We start from the raw sequence: 18,662 nt of genomic DNA on the forward strand, positions 1-18,662 counted from the left end.
AAAGCAGTGCCCCCTCCACCACCCATCATCCACCAGAGGATGAGGAAGATGGGGACTCAAAGCTAGAGAGGGGTGGGGGCGCCTGGGTGGCTCAGTTAGTTAAGCATACGACTTCGGCTTAGGTCACGATCTCATGGTTCATAGGTTCAAACCCTGCGTCAGACTCTGTGTTGACAACTCAGAGCCTGGAGCCTGCTTCAGATTCTATATCTCCCTCTCTCTCTGTCCCTCCCTTGCTCGCACTCTGTGTGTGTGTGTGTGTGTGTGTGTGTGTGTGTGTGTGTGTATCTCACAAGAAATAGATATTTAAAAAAAAAGGCTAGAGAGGAGTGGATCCCCCTCTTCCCAAGTGGAGCATGAGGGAAACGGCATAGCTTTGGAGACAAGCAGTCTGGAGTCAAAAGCCCTTACTAGCAGAGTGACCTTTGCCAAAGACCATTTTCTCATTTCGTGTTTCTATTTTCTTATTTCTAAAGCCATTATAGGGCTTGCAGTGTGGGATTATATGAAACCAGTATTAAGTGCGTGGTATGGAGTACAAGATTCATATATGGCTCATGATGCTTGGGAAGGGAATAATACAGGGGGAAAAAATGGTTAACTTCCTACATGTCAACTTGGATAAGATACAGAAGCATTAAAATAGAGGATCAGCCCTTAAGAGGGAGGTGTCTGGTGTAGGGGAGGAGAAACTTTCACTTCTTCCTTTCTAGGTTCTTTGGCTGGTATAACAATTAGATTGACAAGACAGATTAACAGGTGAAAAAAATTGGTTTCATATGTTCGGGGGCCACATAAAAATATGAGACCCAGCCTGTCAGGTGATTGAGGCTTTAATACTATCCTGAGCTAAGGAAAGGGGTAGGGGTCTAGGATTTCAAAGGGGAGAAAGGTGATTCACAGGAGGATGAGAAGAGCAAATGTTTTGTACACAATGTTTGCCCTGCCATGTAGAGAAGTCTCTTGGATGAAAACATTACCTCTGGTCGTGGCTCTCTCTCTGGTACAGACCCCCTTCCTAAATTCTGCTAGAATTAGAATTTGGAGAGGCAAAAAGCTTTTCCTGAGCCTGCTGGGTCTTGATTGATGACAGTTCCAAATAATCCACATGCCAAAGTGGCACATTTTGAGGTGGTATATTCTGCTTCCCTGCACTGGAGTTAAAAAATAATTAACAAAAAGTAGGTAATACAAACCAACTTTATTAAACACTTCATGAAGTGGGCAGTCTCCAATCAGGGAACTGCACAATGGAGTAGAAGGCAGGAAGCCTTTATAGGATAAAGAATAAAGAACAGGGGCGCCTGGGTGGCACAGTCGGTTAAGCGTCCGACTTCAGCCAGGTCACGATCTCGCGGTCCGTGAGTTCGAGCCCCGCGTCAGGCTCTGGGCTGATGGCTCGGAGCCTGGAGCCTGTTTCCGATTCTGTGTCTCCCTCTCTCTCTGACCCTCCCCCATTCATGCTCTGTCTCTCTCTGTCCCAAAAATAAATAAAAAACGTTGAAAAAAAAATTTAAAAAAAAAAAAAAGAATAAAGAACAAGGAAGAGAAAAATAGAAAAGACCTGATTGACTAGAGCCACATAGCCAGCCTTGTTTGGAGCGAGAAGGTCCCAAGCTGGCTTGGCATTTGGAGGTTGGTTGACTGGAAATGCCACCGAGTTTCTGATCAAGTGGAACATTTGCAGGGACACAAAAGGTATTCAAGTTTTGATTTGCTTCTGTGGTGCCTTGAACAGAAGTGGCCCATCTTGAACCTAGAAGTGTATTTCAACACTGGTTTACAGCAAAGGGGGCAGGAAGAGATGGGGGAAATGGGAATTTATTTTCCCCCAAGTGTTGAAAGAACTTGGAAACAATGCTTCCCGGGGCACCTGTGTGGCTCAGTTGGTTAGACCCTGGACTCTTCGTTTTGGCCCAGGTCATGATCTCACGATTCATGAATTCATGTACCCATGGCGGGCTCGCTGCTGACAGTACAGAGCCTGCTTGGGATTCTCTCTCCCCTCTCTATCTGCCTCTCCCCTACTCAAGCATGCACACACACTCTCTCCCTCCCTCCCTCAAAATAAACTTAAAAAAAAAAAAAAAAAAAAAAAGCTTCCTGGCAAAGAATGGGATTGAGAATCATCTTGTCTCAAAAAGACACCATGAGATTTACATACAAAGATTATGCATTATTTTCCCATTTATTATAGTGAAATTCTGGAAACCACCGAAGAGTCTACCCACAAGGAAAGGTGAAGTGAACAGGGACATTAGGAATTGTGGGCTATAAAACTAGAAAATGTTATGACTTTGACTTTGAAGGGTCGTTGAATGTGCCACCTCAAAGTATGCTTCTTGAGCATAAGGATTATTTTGAGCTGATTATTTTTAAGAAAGCGCAGACAGAGAAGATCTTTTGTCCTTCTTGTAAGGGACAATTACATCTATAAAAGAAAGCTCCATATGTACAGGTGTCTCCCTCCTGTACCAGAAAGAGAAGGATGGCTCTGAATTACAAAAGAATCTTATCAACAGAGGAGGCACCAACTTAAATCTACAGGACAACCATACTCTTTATTATACTTTTCCTGCTAATTTCCCGTAAAGGGCTTCTCCCTCAAAACATCTTTCTGTTGCCTTTAATTGAAGATGATATTTAATGATGGTGGCTTGGGCCATTTGGGGGAGTTTTATTCAGTATCCTGGGTATTTCCCCTGTATATACGTTATTAAACTGCTGTTTGTTTTTCTCTTGTTAATCTTTTGGTCCGAGAGGTGGAGGGTCTCAGCCACAGAACCCAGAAATGGATAGAGATTATTTTCCCTCCCCTACAACATCACAAGTGAAAAAAAGTAGAAAGTAAAATTTAATGTGAGGTATGATTACAACTATGTTGTAAAAATACCGCTGCAAGGAAAAACTTAGAAGAAAAGACATCAAAATATTAACGCTGGTTGGAGGTGGGTGGGGCGGGGCAAGTGATATCTTAGGTGGCTTAGTTTTCTTCTGCTTATCTTCATTTTCCAAGTGTTCTTTAAGGAGAAATCATGTCTTACATAATGGAGTGGAAGAAGTTTTAAATAAATGTTCGGTGAGAATAAAGAGGTGTAACCCACTGTGAGGGGTTGAGGGGAAAGTCTGAGACCCCTACCTTGGGGGCGGGGTGCCGTGGAGGAGGATGGAAAGTGCCTCCTCCAGATAAGAATGAGGTGAGAAGAAGAGACAAGCCCCTAGGACAGTGATGATCAGAGGAAAAGATTACTCTGCCTCAGAGAAGGTGGTTTGAGGGTGGAGTAGCTTTAGAGCCGGCAAGCTTGGGAGGGGAGAGTAATGACTGCCAGGCTTCAGAATGCATCCGTGCCCACCCCCTCTCCTTTAAGCCGGTTCAAACGGTGAAATAATTAGACTTGGCCCCCCTTTTTAAACCAGTGACAAAATGAGCCCAGGAATACCAATAGATCTGGAGTCTGGACCCTCAGTAAGACCTTTACCAAACCCACGTACAGAAAAAGGCTTGGCCTCATGAGCTCAACTAGCAGGTAAAGGAAACCGCCTGCTTGTTAGGACAGAAAGCCATCTTTCACATCAAGAGTCATCAAAGGCAGCAAGCACCCAAAGCAGTGTGGTTTGGGGTTTCTGAGCTGCTGATACTGGATTCTCAAATGTAGAAAGTCTGGTTGGGGAGAGAAAAAGGTGTCAGGCAGGTATTCACTTACCCAGGCATGCATGCATTTATTACTGACTCATTCAGCGGGACTTAAAGAGCATCACTAAGTACCAGGTACTGTGCTGAACACAGAAAACAGAGCAGGGACCAAACAGAGGTCTCTGTCCTCAGGGCGCTTAATTCTAATGAGAGAGGCTATGATATTGAGAGAGAATAATAAATATAAATTTGGTCTGCCTCCCAGTTTCCTTCCACACAGCTCCTCAAACCCTTGGAATCTTCAAAGAGGTAAGTGTCTTTTTGTAAGCTAATGAGGTGACTGGTGGCTGAAGGTTCCCAGATAGCCTCAGGGTGTAGGCTGGTTGCCAGAGGAACCAACAAAATGATTAGAGGGTTGGAGCTTCAACCCCGTTTCCCCCAAATTCCCCACCTCCTATCCCAACATCCAGGGATGGGAGAGGGGCTGGAGATAAGGTTTTGTCACCCATGTCCAACGATTAATCGATCATGCCCACCTAATGACACCTCCATACAAAGACTGTGTTTCCTCAGTTCTGTGAAGCATTCTAGCAAATTATTGACTCCTAGGAGAGGGTTGTGGGAACCCTTAGACCACCGTGGGCTGGTCAGAAGTATGGCACGCCCAAACTTGCCACTGGCCTCTGAAGTGGGCGGTCTCTTGGGACTGAGCCCTTCACTTGTCAGGTCTAACGCTGATAGTATCAAAAGTTTTTTGAACTGTAGGACTCCTCGCTGGTGTTGGAGAATCGGTTGGTGTGGGTGAAAGAGCCACGCAAAATTTAGTGCCAGACGTGTTCGCTTTGAGCAGAAAAGAACAGAGAAGGCTTCCTTTAGCTGGTGCGGTAGAGAGGGAAAAGAGTTTCCTTTTTAGAGGCCAAGAGTCAAATTATTCTTCAAATACCACTGCAGTGGCAATGACTTGTATGAAAGAAAGATGCATGGTGCAGTGGTAACCTGTACCAGGGGTGCTGCCAGGATCCAGGAAGGTTTCTCCCACACGGCAATGATCGAGCTGAGATCTACCGCGAGTAAGAGCTACTTACAGGAAAGCAGAGCCAGGGCAGAGGGCAGAGCCTGTGCCACGACCCTTCGACATGGTGAGAGGACATGAAAGAAAGTCAGTGTATCTGGACCAAAGGAGTGGTGCTTCTAGAATTTCAGCGGAAGAAACCGATTATAGGGTGTCAAGGCTAGACGCCAACAAACTACTTAGAAGGTGTTGGGAAGGAAAAATTCCCTCTGCCTTTCGAGATCCTTCCAGCTGGACTAAGAATCAAACTGACAGGAGGCAGATTAACAGGAGAAAATCCACTCCGTTTGCTACGCGCAGGGAAGCCACACAGACGTGGCATTCCAAAGACAGTGAGGCCACACGAAGCCTATGTGAGCTCAGGAAAGAGGTAGGAGACTGAGGACACAAAGGGGAGGAAGGCCGTTGGCGGGAAGGTGAGAGGAAAGGTTTGGAGAACAAATATGCCCTATTAGGCACGTACGTTTCTTAGGTAAAAAGGAATCTCTGTTAACAGCTCACTTCCTGGGGCACCTGAGTGGCTCGGTCAGTCGAGCGTCCTGCTCGGCTCAGGTCATGATCCCAGGATCATTAGATGAAGCCCCCACATGGGGATTCACAGCGAGCATGGAGCCTGCTTAAGATTCCCTTTCTCTCCCTCTGCCCCTCTCCCCCACCCACTCATGCTTTGTCTCTAAAATAACATAAAATAAAATAAAATAAAGCTCTTCCTGGTACAGGCAGGCAGTTGAGGGGGAGGTAAACAGCTTTTCCTGAATCTGCTGGCTTTTGATTGCTTTTCACTCAAAATAATCTTCACGCCAAAGTAGCCCACCTTGGGGACAGCCTGTTCTTGGTCCCTACACATGAGACAGATTAACAGGAGAAAATCTAACTTAATTTGGTACATACAGAGAATCCATATGTGCATGGAACATTCCAAAGACAGGCAAAATGAGGTATCTATGTCATCTGGAAATAAGGAGAAGGGGATAGGAGTCTGGGACTTCAAAGGGAAGGAAGTCACTTCACAGAAAAATGAAAAAGAGTAAATTTTGGGTAAACAGATGTCTGCTGGCCCATACAGAAACAATGGGACACAGAGAAGAATTCTCACAGACTTTGCTAACCAAGTTCCTCCCTGTGTGCCACCCCTAGGTCATATTATGCTGTATCCCTCTATGCTAATGGTTCTCTTCCTGGAACAGGTCCTCTGTCTAAATCCTTTGGTAAGGGAGAATCGGCTGAGCCTGAGTCCCACTTTGGGTGAGCTCGAGCCCTGCTTCGGGGGGAACCCTACTTCTCTCTCTCTCTCTCTCTCTCTCTCTCTCTCTCTTTCTCTGCCCCTTGCTCACTTGTGCCCTCTCTTTCTCTCTCAAAAAAAAAAAAAAAAATTCTTTGGTGGGGGAGGGGGGAGTTCAAAGTTTCTTCCCGAGTCTTTTGGGCCTATGTTTTCAGCTCAGCATAATCTCAATGCTAAAGTGGCTGCCTGAGGACGGCCTGACCTTGGCCCCTATGAAGGATATTTCAGGATAAGGATTCCATGTCCTTCCTTCTTTCAAAAGCAGAAAGAAAACACACACACGGTTACACACACAATGGTACAGGTCCCAGATTTTCACGACACCTGACAGTCTTTGAACTTAAGACAACATGTTCTCAACTCTCATCCGTTGGTTATTCATTCATTCAAAAAACACTGAAATATCTGCCACAAGCCAAGCACTCTGTTGCCCTCTGAGTTTGCAGTTGTGAGTTAAACAGATACAGCTCTTGTCCTCATGGGGCTGAGCGTCTTGCGGGGGGAGAAGAGACGGTAAACAAAAAGACCAACAAATAAGTATTTATTTACGGATTGTGATAATTTGACCAAACTGAGCTGAGTACAACGATTATGAATAAGAGGAAAGATTTGCTTAAGTAAGGTGGTCAAAAGGCTGCTCCGAGGAGATAAAATTGAAGTTGCCTCTGGGCCCATTTCCTTCAATGTTAACAGAAGATGAACACACATATTCACAACACTTAATCACTTCGTGAACCTTCTTATGTTTCAAACGTTCGACTTTTCTAAAATGAATAAGCCCTCTTCTCTTTCTGAACACTTTAAAGTATGATTAAACAGAGGCACCCGGGTGACTTAGTCGGTTGAGCGTCTGACTTCGGCTCAGGTCACGATCTCACGGTTCGTGGGATCGAGCCCCGCGTCGGGCTCCGTGCCGACAGCTCGGAGCCCGGAACCTGCTTCGGACTCTGTGTCTCCCTCGCTCTCTGCCCCTCCCCCGCTCGTGCTCTGGCTCTCTCAAAAATAAATCAACATTAAAAAATAATAATGAAATAAAATAAGATTAAACAAAACATAAACAGGTTATTTTATTTTTTAAGTTCAGTTATTTTGAAAGAGAGAGGGAAAGAGAGCACAGGGAAGGGGCAGACAGAGAGAGAGAGGGAGAGACAGAATCCCAAACAGGCTCGGCCCTGTCAGTGCAGACGTGGGGCTCGAACTCGCGAAACGTGAGATCGTGACCTGGACCAAAATCCGGAGTTGGATGCTTAACTGACTGAGCCACCCAGGTGCCCCCGAACAGGTTGTTTTAAACCGAAGCTGTGTCACAGCTTGTTGGCGATTCCGAACTCCGTTTGCAAATGAAATAGGGTTTATGTCTTACTCGGGACTGGTGTCCCTCTCTCACCGGGAGATGTCGGCAGCAGGTGGCACTCATGTCTGTGTCTCACAGGGTGACCCCCTCCTCGCATTATTCCTCTTGACTTCTCCACGTGTCAAGGTCGAATGTATCCAATCAGCAAAGGTCCCAGGACCAAGAAGAGAAGAAATTCTTTCTTCAAGGAGCAAAGTAGGAAGGAGGCTGAATGAAACAATGACCACAGGTTAGGAACTGGAGCAAAAGGAAGGAAAGAGAAGAAATGGAAGACAGGCAGACAGGGGAAGGGATTTCCAAGAAAAGAAGTCAGAAGTGTGGGTGGGCTGGAGGCCCCTTAAGGAAGCCGAATCAGGGGGAAGGAGGTGGACTGCCCTCCGGACGCCCTGGAAGGGCCGGGAGAATGTTAGCGTCTGCAACCCGTGACCATGTGTCCTTGGGTCCTGTCACACCCAGCACAGGCTGCTCCCTAAATACACGTCAGAGTCGCATGTTTCACGCCTATTCCATGCTGTATATTGGAGACACAGAAGGAACTAAGAATGAGCGTTGGTCTCATTCAATGGAGAAGCCAGACACGGACAAAGGCTCTCGTACAACTCGCTCAGTCCCCGCTCAAGTCATTTCGTGGGGTTAGGGGCGAACTGTAACAATTGTGACTGAGCTCCCAGAGGGGTGGCGATGTAGCCAGACCTCTCCTCGAAGCCTCCAACAACACAGGCACCTTCTACATGCTCGGGGGGCGCCTGGCTGGCTCGGTGGGGGGAGCATGGGACTCAGAGACAGGGAGCGGAGAGACGTCCAGAAGTCGGCCAAGAAGAGGAGAGAGGGACAGAATGTGGACCGAAGCGGTTTCCCGCAGCGGCCTGTGGACACCGGGGGAGGCCGTCCTGGATGCCAGAGGAGCCGCAGCCTGGATCTCCCTCTCAGAGCAGCTCCAGGCTTCTCTGAGGACGCGGCCAAGGTCTGGGGCTCCTCCTCAGTGGGTCTGCAGGAGCAGGTGGGCCGGGGGAGACCCAGGAGTGAGCCAAGCGCAGGGTCTGGGGCTGACAGACAGAAGCGGGACAGCAGGCCCTGGGGTGATGGCACCAGAACCGTCCTTTCCTGCCACCCCAGAGACACTCACTGCTCTCAGTGATCCCGCCCGCCTTTTCCTCGACCACCCCTGGAGTCCCCAGGAAGCCAGGTGGGGATGCTAAGCACCTAGGCCCAGGCTGTCAAGGAGGGGGCTCACAGGAGGGGGTTACCTGCGCAGAGGGGCCCGGTGGGGACTGAGCCTGAGCTCTGACTGACCGGTTCCTGGCCGAGCAGCGATAGCTGTCGCCGACCCCAGAAGTCCAGGTGATGCTGAGAGTGGTCCCCCACCCCCGCCACCCGGCCGAGCGGGGCCCGACTGTACCGCACGTCCTCTCCGGCCTGTCGCAGGGAGCCCGTCAGGGGGACACAGCGGGCCCCACCCTTCACCACCCGGGAACCGGCAGCGATATCAGGCTCCCGCAGCTTCTCTGTGCGCGAAAGGAAGAGTTTGAGCTCTGAGGAGACTCTGGCCTGGTCAGGCAGGGCAGAGCGGAAAGGTCAAAGTTCAGATGTGAGCCCTCCGCCCCCCCCTCACCACAGACCCGCAGGGTGAAATCCTTGGTGGCGTTGACAAATAGGCAGAGTCATCCAGGCTCCGGAGGGGCCAGGGCCCTGCAGCCTTGGGGACCTGATCTGCAGAGAGGACACACAGTCGTTCGCTGTAAGGTCCCTAAGTCCCAGCAGCCAGGATTGGTTTGCCTCCGGGTCCTAGTTGCAAAACAGCGACAAGCTGTCCAGAGCTCCGGGTAACCTTTTCCACTTCCTGCCCGGCTGGGACCTCCAGGGGCCGAGGGGCCGACTCCCCAGGGATACCTACCGAACACTGTCTCCCCTACCGTGTCCCCTCCCAGGATCCCTGAACCTGCAGACAGACAGAAAACCACAGCTTCAGTGCCGGGGTCTCCCTACGCACTCAGGGCAGCCCAGCAACCCCCCCCACCCCCCACCTCCGAGCGCCTCCTGCCCAAACCCCTCCAACCTCCCCACTGGCTCCCGTAGGCCTTCTCCTCCTTCTCCCCCGACCACACTGGCCCAGACGCCCTCTCTCGAGGGCGTTAGCCCCTCTCCCCAGGGACTGCACAGGACCAGGACTCCGTCCTCCACCTTCCGTCCCCTCCAGAGCTGCGGCACAGGGCGTGTGCTCCGGGGGGGCCAGGTACCTGCACACAAGGGCGGTGCTGAGACGGGGAGGGAGCCGCTGTTACCGTCCTGGACCGCGCAGTGAGGCCACGGCACTGTCCCCGGGGCCTCAAGGAGACACCGAGGACAGACCCTCCGCGGGACACAGCGGTCCGGGGTCCCAGAGGCATCCGGCTGTAGGCCACAGAGGCTCCTCTGCTTTCTGGCACCCAAGTCAGGGTGAAGATGCAGTGTCCATTGTCACCGATCCTGGGGCTCGGTGTGACACGGGGCCGGCCCAGCTGCGCTGCGTGTACAAAACTCACCAAGGGAAGACTGCAGAGCTACCCTGGGCGCTCCCTTCACCGGGCAGAAGGCACGAGGCACTGACACCGAGGTGGTTCACCACTCTGAGTACGCACAGGGAGAGACAGAGGCCGAGTCTGCCCACGTCTGTTGGAGAGCTTTGAGCTTTCAAGGCCAAGTCAGTGGCCTTGAGAGAGAGGCCACTATATTTTGAGAGAGAGAGGGCACCAGTGAGCGAGGGGAGCAGAGAAAGAGAGAGAATCCCATGAGGGGCAGGGGTGGGGTGGGGAGAAAAGCAGGGCTCACCCAAAGCGGGGCTCGAACTCATGAACCACGAGATCGTGACCCGAGCAGAAGTCAGACGCTTAACGGCTGAGCCACCCAGGGGCCCCAGCTTCGTATGCTTTGATTCCCCCGGAACAACCCTACGAAATAGATAGGGGAGGTTTTGTGCCTATTCCATTCAACAGCCTCAGAGAGCTTCCAGTAACTTGCCCAGAGTCTCAGCCATTGCGTGACTGATCCAAGACCCAAATCCAGTGGCTCGGACCCCAAAGCCTGGGTTCCCACCCTTGCGCGGACCTGCTGCAGGCCCTGTGTGTCTGCGCAAGCGCGGAACCGTGTTGTAATTACATCTCTCCCCAGTAGGGGTCTCTGCAGCATACGTTGAGTTTCCGGGCGCCCAACAAGGCTTCCCCAAGATTGGGCCCTGTGCCTTTGAGGTTTCTCCCGCTCGCTCCTTTGTGCTCTCTTCAACCCACACCCCATCCCTTCTTCCCCCAGGACCAGGAACTCAGATGCTTCCAGAAGATATCCATGTGGCCATTATTCGCCTCCCCAGGCCAGAGCCAGGAGCCTTGGGGGTTGCAGGGAGAGCAGCTGCGGACAACGGACAGTCAGGACGCTCAAGAAGGCCACAGGCACGCGAGAAGCCTGCTCTGTCATTTGGCCTCAGCCCTGGGGCCCTCCCCATGGCAGCCCAGGGGCGGCTCAACTGGGCAAGAGAGGACCACACAGCCCAGAATGTCCCCCGGGGAGAAGGCAGGCTGCCACCTCCCCCCACCCCCGCTGTGTCTCCTCCAGCCTGGGCCCCACACCCTTCCCCCACGACTCCTTCTGCAGCACATAAATGCAGTGACAAACCAGAAGCGCAGGATGTGGCAACAAGGTGCATAAGTTCTATTCCCGGCTCTGCCACTTTTGTCGCGGGGTCGTTTTTTCTCTCTCAGACTGTTGCAGCAGCTTAGAAATAAAAACCCCTTTCCTGCCAGCTGCAGGGCTGTCGTGAGGCCTCGGTGACTTGGGAAACTCCCTGTGAAGGACAAAAGTCTGGCCTATTGTCTTCGCTATTGCCACCCCGCTGGAGCATAGCGAGAGGGGCTCTCCCACAGCGCTGGGCCCACCCTACTCGAGAGTCCCACCGACGTCCCAGAAGCCCCAGTGCCCTTGCCCTGTTTGAGAAAAGGCCATGGCCGGCCGGGCCTGATTTATGGCAGAAACGCTGTCTCCCCCACCATGGGAACCTGACCAGGGAGCAAAGGCATCTTCCTGCACTTAAATAAAGGAGGCGGGGCGGGGGTGGGGTGGGGCGGGTGCCTGGTTGGCTCGGTCAGTTAAGCGTCCTACTTCATTCAGCTCACGTCATGACCTCGTGGTCTGTGGGTTCGAGCCCCGCATCCAGCTCTGCGCTGACAGCTCGCGGCCTGCACCCTGCCTCGGATTCTGGGTCTCGCTCTCTCTGCCCCTCCCCTGCACGCACCTTCTTCGTCTCTCTCTTTCTTTCTCTCAAAAGTAAATAACCATTCCAAAAAAAAATTGTTTTTAATGCCTCATCAAATAGGAATATTTCCTATCACACAAACTCAGCCCCGAGAAGCTTCTCTGAAGCTTTCCCTCCAACACTCAGCTTCCACGTGCTCATCCTCACTCGCTAACCTTAGCTTTTTCTTCCCGCTGGAGGAACCGCTCTGCCGTGGCTCCCCGGTGACTTTGCCCGTGTCACCCAGGCAAAGGCTGGAACCACGGGCTAATCTGAGTCTGGGCAAAATGCCCTGCGATCCTCCCAGAGCACGAGAGGAAAGTGGCCTGTGAGGCCCCGAAGCCAGCTCCACGGACCTCTCTGTCTCCACTGGGAGGCATTCGGGTGAGTCAGTTTCTTATGAGGAAGGACGTTCCTGCTCTACCCGCTCAGGACGAAGCTTCCGACCCCACCACCACCAGCACTGTGCTCAACTGACCCCATTTGCCTTTCCTTCTGGTGCGAAGGACCCGGGTTACTCTTTTAGTATCGATATGAGTAATAAGTAATAATAACACTTTCTAAATGAGTCGTAATATGATTCTAAAATGGGCTTACTCTACTTCTTTTTTTTCAACTTTTTTTTTTTTTTTTTGGGGGGGACAGAGAGAGACAGAGCATGAACGGGGGAGGGGCAGAGAGAGAGGGAGACACAGAATCGGAAACAGGCTCCAGGCTCCGAGCCATCAGCCCAGAGCCTGACGCGGGGCTCGAACTCACGGACCGCGAGATCGTGACCTGGCTGAAGTCGGACGCTTAACCGACTGCGCCACCCAGGCGCCCCAGCCTTACTCTACTTCTACTGGCCACACCAGTCTACCTTGGCCGTCCTCACTGCTGTGGAACCTTCTTGACATCGCTGGAATATCATCTCGCCAAAACTAGCCAGCACCCAGGCACCCAGCTGGCCCAGTGGATACAGCAAGCAACTCTTGATCTTGGGGTCGTGAGTTCAAGCCCCACATTGGGTGGAGAGCTTAGTTTAAATAAATGAAACTATTAAAAAAAAAAATTGGCCATGGGGCGCCCGGGTGGCTCAGTCGGTTAGGCATCTAACTTCGACTCAGGTCATGATCTCATGGTTCGCGGGTTTGAGTCCCGTGTCGGGCTCTGTGCTGACAGTTCAGAGCCTGGAGCCTCCTTCAGAGTCTGTGTCTGCCTCTCTCCCTCTCTCTCTGCCCCTCCCCTGCTTGCACTTTGTCTCTCTCTCTCTCTCTCTCTCTCTCAAAAATGAACATAAAAAAAAAAAAAAAAAAAAAAAAAAAACAACTAGCCAGCACCCTTGTCGAGAAATGAAAGCTACCGCTGCTCTGTAGCATGACCCGTCTCTGTGGGCAAATTCTTGCAACACTGACACCCAGTCCCAGGAAACAGAAAGCTCGAAACTGACCCAGGTGTGCTGCACAGTGACTCAGAAAGAAAAGGCTGCCTGGTTCCAGAAGGCTCCGGACCCTGATTCAGAACGGGATCCAAAAGCACCAGCTGCGTCCCTGGTCCCAGGCCAGGTGCTGAGTCTCTGTCTAAAGTTGACCTGGGATGTCCTGGGACAGTGGCTGTGGGGACAAGGGGTGGGAGAGGGGCTGCTGCCCCGTGGGAGTAGGCGCCCCAAGCCGGGGACGGGTCAGCGTCCTGTGAACCCGCCACGCCATCCGCCGGACAGCCTGGGGTCCACTTGTGTGGCGCTGTGACGGCTCCCACCTGGAGAATGATACACGCCGACGGGAAGCCTACCGAGGCGGCCGGTGTGGGCGCGCTGGCCCCGGGGCCTGCTCCCTGGCTGAGCAGCTTGGCCCGTCCTCGTCGCCTGGAGTGCAGTGACCCATCAGGCCTCGCCCAAGTGCCGCTTCCCTGCTGGGCTCCGTACTCGTGATCCAGCCATGCCCCCCACCCCGGTTTCCTTCAGCCCGTGCTTTCGTTGACTTGTTGGGTTTTAAGCATTCGCTTCGCCCTGTCGCATACAGAGGGCCCCGTGCGTGCGGGTCTCTCCTGGTGGCTCACAAGCCCCAGGAGAGAAGGAAGAAGGAAATTAGCATCTGAGGGAACAAGGCAGGGGGGTGGTTCGGCCTCTGGGTTAGGTAGGTGCCCTGGGAGCGCATAGGGCTTCTCGGTCTGCATCCTGTTTCTGGTTCAAGTGAAGGGAGGCACGGGGGGGATCAGATCAGGACACGAACCCCAAACGCCGGACACCGTGCCGAGTAGGGGAAGCGCGTCCCAACAAACCCGTAAGGTGATTGTTCTTATTCCCACTGTAGAGAGAAGATCGCGAGACTCAAAGCTCTTGAGACACTTGCCCCAGGTCACCAGCCAGGAAGCAGCAGAGTCCATATGAAAATCCAAGTTCGTGTGACCCCACCGCTGGCACTCTGTCAACTCCACCATAGTGCCAATGATGGGCTTTCATCATCCTTAATTCCACCTCCCCCCCCCGCCCCGGGGTCCCGCTGACCCCTGTCCTCACCACACACGCAGCACAGGACCCAGGACACAAAAGCATGAATAGATGTTTCCAGAACCGAGCCGAACCAAAGAAGTAAACATTTTTTTTTTCGTGTTTATTTATTTTTGAGAAAGAGAGTGTGAGCGGGAGAGGGGCAGAGGGAGAGTGGGGAGGGGGACAGAGGAGAGCCGGATGTGGGGCTTGAACTCACGAACCGTGAGATCATAGCCTGAGCCGAAGCTGGACGCTCCACTGACTGAGCCACCCAGGCGCCCCTCCCTTAAGGCGCCCTATCTTTAAGGCAGTACCTGTCTTACCCATATTTTGCCATATGCCTGGGAGATGTCCCTGTGGACAGGGGCCACTCAGAGCCTGGCCTGGAGAGAGAAATGCTCCCAGATGGGCTTGCTCTGTGAGGGAATAGGAAAGCAGGGGTGAGGAGAACCCGACATGAATTTCCATGCCAGTTCTGCTGCCTCCGTCGAGGACGCTGTTCTGGGAGCTTCCGTGTTGCCGCTCCTGGGCTCCCCTCACCTCCATTTTCACAGATCGCCAGCTGTGTGTCCCCGAAGATGTCACCTAATCTCTCTGAGCCTCAGTCCATCATCCGCAAGGTGTGTGTAATACTGTCTGCCTTATCTCTATCACAAGTTTGTCGTGGGGATCAGTTTTTTTTTTTTTTTTTAATTTAAGCAGACGTTGTTTATAAACGGCTGTAGGGACCAAGGGCAGGCCACCCCAAGAGGGGCCAGTTGGGCATATTTGCTTATTTTTTTTTTTAATGTTTATTTATTTTTGAGAGAGAGACAGAGCGCGAGCAGGGGAGGGGCAGAGAGAGAGAGAGGGAGACACAGAATCCAAAGCAGGCTCCAGGCTCCGAGCTGTCAGCCCAGAGCCCGACGCGGGGCTCGAACTCACAGACCGCGAGATCATGACCTGAGCCGAACAAAATCGGACGCTCAACCAACTGAGCTACCCAGGTGTCGCTATTTGGTTATTTCAATAAGTTACTGGGGCGCCCTGGTGGCTCAGTCGGTTGAGTGTCCAACTTCGGCTCAGATCATGATCTCACAGCTCCTGGGTTCGAGCCCCGCATCAGGCTCTGTGTTGACAGCTCGGAGCCTGGAGCCTGCTTCGGATTCTGTGTCTCCTTCTCTCACCTATCCTCCCCTGCTTGCGCTCTGTCTCTTTCTCTCTCTTTCTCTCTCTCTCTCTCTTTCTCTCACTCTCAAAAATAAATAAACTTTAAAAAAAGGTTTTTTCTTAAATAAGTTACTTAAGAGGCAGCCAGTGCAAGGATTCTCAGACCCTCCTCTGACCCCTGAACACAGGAAGTAAATCTCCCATGTGAAAGGCACCTTCCCTGGATCAGGAGGTGAAGAGTATCCTTATCACCAGAGGTGAGGAAAAATAAACAACTATTTTTCACTAACCTACTCCCCTGCCCAACGTCTGTTTAGAATTCTTTACTAATTAAAGCCCCAAAGCTAAGCGTTCTTTGTCCGCTCAATTCCTCGCAGATTTCTCGTCTGTCTAAAAAGTATAAAAACTGCCTCCTCGGGCAGGTCTGCAGGTCTCCATTTCATTATGGGGTCTCCATATGCACGTCCTAAAACTCAGGGTGTTTTTTTCTCCTGTTAATCTGTCTCACATCGATGTAATTGTCAGTTCGGGTGGGAGACCTTGAGGGTAGCGAAGAACTTTTCCTTCCCTTCACCGCCAAGTTTTCAACGCATCAAGGGATCCATCTTTGGGGCCTAGGGGCCCCCCTAAAACCCGGGGTGCGGACAACCCTGAAGGCAGGTGACCTTCAAAACTGGGCCCTCATTTTCCCCTCCGAAGGAGAGTGAAAGCGAAAGCTTGAAACTTGCTTAGACCGGAAAGAGCATGGCCCAGTCACCGCAGGCTTCTCGCGAGCTTCGTTCCCCCGGGGCCTCTGGTCCCCAAGCCTGTCTCTTGCCCCCGCTCAGGTCCTCGGCGACAGGAGCGAGCAGTGCGAATCTAGAGGGACAGAAACAGCTGCTAAGTGCCAGGCCTGAGATCCCCTCCTCAAGTCAGTTCATGATGGAGGGTGACTCACAGGGGCTGGTGGGAGAGGGAGGAAGGGGACTGGGACACCAGAAGGTCATGCGTGAAACGGCAAGACGAAGAGGCAGGTCGTCGATCCCATGACCCCGCCATCAGCCAGGGTAGGGACACCCGGGCTCCCTGTGACTCATCAGCAGAAGAAATGTGAGGGTGACAAGGACACAGTCTGGGCCTGCACGGTCTGAGACGGCAGCATGTGCAACACACACACGCGCACACACACACACACACACACACAGCCTGGCTCCTGGGAAGCAGCATCTTCAGTGAAAATTACCCGTGGCTAGAGCAACACCCTGCACGGGCAGCTGGAGGCGCCTGGAGTGTAGCGGCAGAGAGAGACTTGCCGACGAAAAGACCAAGCAGGAGCAGGGACCCCGGTAGAGAAAGGCCCATAATATTCACCGGCAGACTGGCCTGCCTGCCGACAGCTGGGCGAACTGTGAATGTGTGAATATCAGCCCCCAGTCATTTCCTGTTTTTAGGGTTCACCACAATAATCACATGTGGCTTTGGAGTCACAAGATGCGGAGACAAGAGGACACGGGAGAAAGAAGGGTGGGAGGCCGCCGTGAGCTACTTAAGAGCCAACGCCGATGATGCTCACAGCCGTGCTTTAGACCCTTCTGAGGTCCCCCGTCCCCTACAAGGCAAAGCCTGGGCTCACAGCCCTGGTGGACGAGGCCTTCCACGTTCTCTTGCTTCCTGATGACCTTGGCCTCCTGCCGCGTCACCACATCTCAGATCTTGGACTCCAGGCCGCTGCGTGCTGCTTCTAGAGTCTCCCTGCACCGCCCCGAGGGCTCCTCACCCCCGTAAACTGGCTCCCGCCAACTGCTTACTGCATTGCCCTTGTCTCTGCCACCTACCCCACCTACCTCGCCCCAGCTGGCTCCCATTGCCCCTCCCCAATGTCATCACCACCGTGGGAAAGACTCTCCTGGAGGCCCAGGCTAAAACAGACGCCCTCTTCTGGCCTCTCCGGGTCCCCCGTGCCTACCTCTGTCATGACATCTATCTCTACTGTATATAAACACCTGCTCACCTGCACGTTCTCCCAAGTACACTCAGCCCCTTGAGGGTAGGAGCCTGCCCCTCTCTTCTCGCAATGCCCAGTGACTAGCTCAGCGTCGGCACAGAGTAAGGGCTCGGTTCCTGCGTGCTTGGTTGAGCCCGTGAGCAGACAGCAGTCAGCAGGCGGAGAAGCTCAAGCACAGATGGCCCAAGGACAGAAAGGTGGAAGGCACGGGCTGCCAGCTGTAGCTTCTTAGCCCAGGGCCCAGGCCAGAGGAATCCAGGGGACAAGACCCTTGGGACCACCTCTACCTCCAGCCATGAAAGACTGGGTCAGATGTTATTGTGCTCTCTTGTCCTTTTGCTGGCGAGGTTGAAGGAGTTGCAGGAAGGTCCTGATCCGCGGGGAGAGGGGTGAGGGGAGAGCTGGCACAGGCGTGGCCCCCCCTTCCCCCCACCTCTCTACACCAAATAGTCCCGAAGGCTTTGCTGGGCTGGGCAGACCGCTGGCGTCTCCGTGAGGATGTAACCGTGACTGGTGTCTCCTGTCGGGCCCCGTACTTCTCAGACTTTGACCAGGGTCTCCCTGGCCTTCAGGGCATAGAGGTCAGGTGCCCCGGCAAGACTTGAAGAGGACCCGCATTGCTTTTAACAAGGTACGACTGACCTCTCCTCGGCCACAGCCTGCGGACCCTTTGGTCCTCATCTTGTATGACCACCGGTTAAATTTGACAGTGGGACCCCCCCTGCTTGAAAGTCTCTCCTCTCTTGGACTTCTGGATGTTACTGTCACTGAGTTCTCTTCACTCATTTCTTTGCCATACACATGAGCTCCTGCCGGGCGCCACCAAGGCGCCGTGCAGGGGTCTGGGCGTCCAAAGAGGAAAGGAAGTCTCTGCAAGCATATTGTTCACAGGCTAGTGGGAAAGAAAATCACGTTGATAGAAAAACAAAGTAACGCGGAATGGTTTAGCCTCAGGGCTGGATACTGTGGTGTGGAGGCGAAGCTTTCTGATTTGAATCGCACCTCTGCTGCCTACTGATGACCTTAGCAAACGACTTCGCAGGCAATAATACTTCCCCATTATCGTTTATTTCCTAAGAGATGGGTTTTGTGCATTAAAAAATTATCCATAGGGGCGCCTGGGTGGCTCAGTCAGTTAGGGGTCGAACTTCGGCTCAGGTCAGGATCTCGCGGTTCGTGAGTTCGAGCCCCGCATCAAACTCTGTGCTGACAGCTCAGAGCCTGGAGCCTGCTTCGGATTCTGTGTCTCCCTCTCTCTCTGCCCCACCCCTGCATGCACTCTAGCTCTCTCTGTCTCTCTCAAAAATGAATAAATGTTTAAAAAAATTTTTTTTAATTATCCATAGGCTATATTGCTTTAAAGAATTCATATTCAGAGCGCCTGGGTGGCTCAGTTGGTTAAGGGTCCCACTTCAGCTCAGGTTGTGATCTCATGGTTTGTGGGTTCAAGCCCCGC

The 18,662-nt window shown here is 52.5% G+C and overlaps 1 long non-coding RNA gene across 2 annotated transcripts; it reads right to left on the minus strand.

Annotated features, from left to right (window-relative positions):
• Positions 1–8,966: 8,966 nt before the first annotated feature.
• LOC109257318 (uncharacterized) lies at positions 8,967–10,888 on the minus strand. Of its 2 annotated transcripts, XR_008424756.1 has the most exons (4): positions 10,151–10,888; positions 9,580–9,845; positions 9,237–9,281; positions 8,967–9,127 (listed from the first exon to the last, which is right to left on the minus strand). It is a non-coding gene; the product is annotated as an uncharacterized LOC109257318 (long non-coding RNA). The 2 variants fall into 2 exon arrangements; XR_002075953.2 differs by having other exon boundaries at positions 9,580–10,888.
• Between the last annotated feature and the right edge of the window lie 7,774 nt (positions 10,889–18,662).

This window comes from Panthera pardus, unplaced genomic scaffold, assembly GCF_024362965.1.
Source record: "Panthera pardus isolate Hobbes unplaced genomic scaffold, ASM2436296v1 HiC_scaffold_21, whole genome shotgun sequence".
Lineage (NCBI taxonomy): Eukaryota > Metazoa > Chordata > Mammalia > Carnivora > Felidae > Panthera > Panthera pardus.